The 5,504-nt window shown below is 34.9% G+C and overlaps 1 pseudogene; it reads left to right on the forward strand.

Annotated features, from left to right (window-relative positions):
• The first annotated feature begins 1,939 nt into the window (after window positions 1-1,939).
• LOC149544707 (uncharacterized) lies at window positions 1,940-4,771 on the forward strand (annotated as a pseudogene).
• Window positions 4,772-5,504: the final 733 nt, after the last annotated feature.

Here is a 5,504-nt window from a genome sequence, read left to right on the forward strand (position 1 = left end):
ACAGTTATCTTGCTACCTTTGTGCTTGTTCAAGAACTCTCCTCTCCAATAGTTTGAAAACTTTGCATTTCGAGATTGTTGTTATTAATGGAGCCACAAATTGAAGATCTTAACTTAAGAGTGCTCATCTCAACTTAAGTCTATCCTCGGTGGAAGTATTAGAGCATTTTAATTCTTTTCATCTCTTCCATTGAACCATGCAATAAATTGCATTTCTTGGTCTCAATACTGGTGAATTAGCAGACATTTACAACATTGGATAAGTTGATTAAAAATCTAACACAATTGATGTGTCGTTCAGGAAACTTCCATATATAGTGTGGTTGGAACCATAACAAGGCCTTTGAACCCAAATACTTTGTGCATCCTTTGTGATCATTGCGCTCTATGACCAACAACTACCTTTGTGCATACAAAGATGTTCTCGTCTTTGCCTATGGTTCTTGTTTAGATCTCTGGACATGATAGTTATCCCCTAATGAGAGTTTTGATTGGAGGTTAAGATCTTGACAAGGTATGGGTTAGGATTAGGGTGAAACTTTTAGATGAAGTTCGGATCCAAACTCAAACCTCTTAATTTTAGTGTATGGAAAGATAGTATTTTGAGTTCGTAGAGGGAGAAAAACTCAAGTACATGGAGAGAGAATACGAGCTTTACTACGTAGTGAGAGAGGGGTTTGAGTACATAGAAAGAGATAGGTCTGAGTACATAGAGAGAGAGAAAAACTCATTTCAAACTTTGTTCTGACTTTGAGATTAAAACTTTGTTTTAAATCCCCTAGGTAATTATCAAGTTAACAATATGCTTCATAAAAAAATTCTAAAATGATAATAATTAGAAATTACAATGAATTATGTTAAAAAAATATAAATATAAATATAAATATATAATAAGTAATATAAAATATGTGTTAATAATTACATATTATTATTATTTATTTGTAATTTGAGTTTCTAAAATTACTACTAATATATACAAATATTATTAATATTAATATTTATTTGTAATTTGATATTTTTATATTCTAAATTACTACTAATATATACAAATATTATTAATATTAATAAAAAAAGAATATATATATATTAAAATATGTTATAATTTTTATAGGTATTAAAATATCATATACTTTATGATATATATATTGCATATATTTTATATAATGATATATCTATATTACTAAGTAAAGTCTTATAATATCTCTATAAGAGATTTTGACAGTATATTAAGAAATTTAACTATCAAACTTAAGGTTTAAAAAAATTTAGTCTGTCATTAAAAACACAACTATTATATATGGTTAAAAAATAGAAAAATGGTCAATACGATTATCAATTTCCAAGCTTAAATTAGACTATTATTTTGTGACTTTTAATTTATTTAACAAATACAAACAAATTGTCTAATAGACATTTTAATATTGGACATACTTTTCAAACATACATTTGAGATATCTATGAGACATTCGTTTTTGGCATCACTTTCCAGTCCGTGGGGGAAAACGAGAGGGCGGGTAAATTATGAAGAATTTGCCAGACTTGCCGTAAGAGGTGCGTTATTAAATAGAAAAAAAATTGCATAGTTTTCTTTCGGCAAGAAAATTGCAAAAGAAGATGACAAATTCCATGGCTTTCTAGAGAACTTTCTGAGCAATTATACTAAGAATTGATTTGTATACTTTCCTCTACAAGTTGGACTGATTATCCCACTTACTGCAGTTGTCGATGCGGGGTCAACGTTGCAAAATATGAAGACATCTTTTTCTATTCTGTTCTATTTTTTAACAGAAGAAATTACCGATAAAGAAAAAGCAAATGTAATCAAAGAAGATTTGCGTCAGATCTGCCTTTTGCGTCAGATCTGCCTTCGTTGACCCGAGTGAACCCCCCTTCTTTATAACGCGTTGCCCTGTCTTTGCCTCCCAATTAAATCCACAACCATGGCGCCCACAACCAAGTTGTTCGTGTTTTCTTTTATAGTTATTCTCCTCCCATTCTGCTCTGGATGTCTTCCCAGTGAAAGGGAAGCTCTCCTTCGATTCAAATCCGCCCTAAATTCCCCTTTCTTTACCAATCTGAGCTCGTGGGAGAAGGGAGGAGATTGCTGTCTCTGGCAAGGCATTTCCTGCCACAACACCACCAATCATGTTGTCGCTGTTGACATGCACGCTTATTATGTAGCGGAGGGCGGTGGCGTCATATCTGAGAGCTTGTGCAGCCTCACCTCGCTTGTAACCTTACGCCTATCTTCGATGGGGCTAACAGGTACTGTCCCTCCATGCCTCGGAAACCTCTCTTCTCTTTCTGTCCTTGATTTGTACGCTAACAATTTGGATGGTGAAAGTGTCCTCGATAAAATTTGTAAGCTCAGCAACCTTAGCATTGTTGATCTTTCTGAGAACCAGCTGAATGGAAGCTTACCTTTCTGTCTAGGAAGTCTTTCTTCACTCGTAGAACTGTGTCTATCAGGTAATAGGCTGAGTGGGAATATTCCATCGTCTTCTTCTCTTTCTGTCCTTGACTTGTCTTACAACACTTTCGAAGCTGAAATTGTTTTCCCTACTGTTTGTCTTCTCAGCAACCTTAGCACGGTTTATCTTTCTTACAACAAGCTGAATGGAAGCCTGCCAACCTGTCTCAGTAGTCTCTCTTCTGTGACTCGGGTGGAGATCCGCGGAAATCACTTGACTGGTAAGATTTCATTTTCTTGGGGAAAGATGTCCTCCCTTAAATATTTGGATGTTTCTAATAACTCCTTAAGTGGCTTTATCCCTGATTCCTTGGGCAATCTCTCCTTGTTGGAAGGTTTGGATCTGTCTTACAACCAACTGAGCGGTTCTATTCCAAATTCCTTGGGTAATCTCTCCTTCTTGTTTGAACTAGATGTATCTTACAACCAATTAAATGGAACTCTTCCCTCATTTTCAAGGCTCTCCTCCCTTACTGAGCTCTATGCTAATGGGAATGCATTCAGCCAGGGCATTGCTTCCTCGGTGCTACCCTCTTCACTTAAATATCTTTATCTATCACTAGATGACCAACATGTAATTTCAGAGGCCTTCTTTGACAACCTTAGCGAATTGAAATATCTGGGCTTGTCAAATTGTGTACATAATATCAGTAGCACTTGGATTCCCTCATTCCAATTAACTTGGTTGTCTATGATATCATGCAAGATGGATGGCCGAATCCCGTCGTGGATTTCAACTCAGTTCTCACTTGTAGACTTGGAATTGGTTGACAACAATCTTACTGGAGAAATTCCTTCGTGGGTACTGGGTATGAATCTTCTCTTCATCAATCTTACGACAAATCATCTCCAGGGACAACTTTTGCCAGAAGCAGCAGGTGGGAATCCATTGATATCGCTGGATTTGTCAAGGAATGAATTGTCTGGTCAGATTCCATCAATTTGGCCTCCTAATATAGCAGTGTTGTTGCTCAATGACAATTTGCTGACAGGAAATATTCCTCCAAACATACAGGGTATCTCTTCACTGGAGATTGCGAACTTCGCAAATAATCATTTGAATGGAATAATCCCTCCAAGCTTTGCCAATTGTTCCAAGCTTCAAAAACTTAATCTGGGAGATAATTATTTCAGTGGAATGATTCCTTATGATTTTAGTAAGCTCAGTGAACTGCGGTCACTTATGATAAGGAATAATCAGCTAAGTGGACCATTTCCTCTCTCCATATCAAATTGCACAGAATTATATTTGTTAGATATTGGCCAAAACTTCTTCAGAGGCCTCATTCCACAGTCAATCGGGAACATTTCACAGTTGAAAGTGTTAGCAATGAGGCAGAATCTTTTTTATGGTAGGATTCCTGCTGAGATTGGACGACTGAGGAACCTACAGATCTTGGATCTTTCTTCAAATCGACTTTCAGGCTTGATACCAGATACCATTTTCAGTTTACAAGCATTGATGATAGAAACCCATGAGGAATTTTCTACGGTTCAAGTTGAAATAAAAGAGCAGTCAGGTGCAGGTGCACTGTCTTATGAGCTTCTATACAAATATAAGAATGGATTGACTATGAAGTCCAAAGGCCGAGATGAGCAGTATACAGATATTTTCCCCACCATGATGGCCATAGATCTCGCAGACAATCAATTGAGCGGGCACCTTCCATCTGATTTAGGAAAGTTGAAAGGATTGAAGCTGCTCAACATTTCTGTGAACAATTTTAGTGGTGCTATTCCAAATAGCATTGTAGAGATGACTTGGCTGGAAACACTAGACTTTTCTACAAATCATTTTTCTGGATAGATTCCTCCAGATCCTGGTTCTCTGAGTTATTTGGAAGTCTTCAACTTTTCCAACAACCAGTTTACAGGAAGCATATCACAAGGAGGACACATCACAAGGAGGACACATGGCAACATTTAGTGAATCCTCATATTTAGGCAATCCAAATCTATGGGGTTGTCCACTTTCAAAGAAATGTTCTTGGCCTGATAATCCTCCAATCTCTACATCTGATAATGAAGAAAAGCAAAGTGAGGAGAGTGACTGGTATGACATTGGAGTGGGACTTTCATATGTAGTAGGTTTTACAACAGTCTTGGTATTTAGTGGGCTAAAGAAAAAATATTTTGAGGGAGTGGATAAGACTTTGAAAATCCTTTTCCCATGGATCCGCAATTTGACATAGTAAAACTACCCTTTGCTAAGGCGATCCAATATAAAGTATGAAGTATAAACGCATTATACTCCTCCCATCGTTGAAGATATTTACAGATATTATATTCTACTTTTATTTTATTATATGCGTGTTCTTTTTTGATACTTTTCTTTCTTTCTAAATCTGCTCGACTCTCCTATAAGCACTCTGCATTAACATTATATGATCGTACATTTACTTAGCAACCATTTAAAATCTTATTAACTGTCACACCTGTTCTTTTCAGAAATGTTTGTTTTTATTATTTAAAAAAAAATCACATTTCTCTATTGAGTATTATAATATTACAATTATTTTTTTCAAATGTATCTCTTTATCTCTTTTGCATGTTTAGGAGAGTGGCTTTAGAATTATTATATTAAATCTCATAGTTGGTTAACCTCAAAGTTTGCTTTTTGGATTATGAAATGCTTTTCTAAATTCAAATTTGAGTGATAATTTAGCCACAATTTGAAGAGAGTTTTTTGAACAAGAGTTTTTTACTTTTTAGCTTTTGTGATCGGTTTAACACCCACAATTTTTTCCTATATACCATCCAATTAGGCTTGGAATTTGATGGCTGTATTGGCCGTTTTTGCACTTTTGAACAGTATATGACAAGCTGGACTGTATAGATTGAAAGGTAATTTTTTTTTAAAACTGTAAATATACATTCAAATCGACTAATAAACTGTCACATTTTATTACAAGAAATACAATATATTATTTAATAATGCAAATATATATATACATGATATATATTTTATTTGATTGTATTATGTTTTTTATTTTTATAAACTTTTAATATTGTTTACAACGATTGAGAATATTAAG

This window comes from Cupressus sempervirens, chromosome 8 (genome assembly GCF_028749045.1).
Source record: "Cupressus sempervirens isolate cs-2001-9-10 chromosome 8, ASM2874904v1, whole genome shotgun sequence".
In the NCBI taxonomy this organism is placed as follows: Eukaryota; Viridiplantae; Streptophyta; class Pinopsida; order Cupressales; family Cupressaceae; genus Cupressus; species Cupressus sempervirens.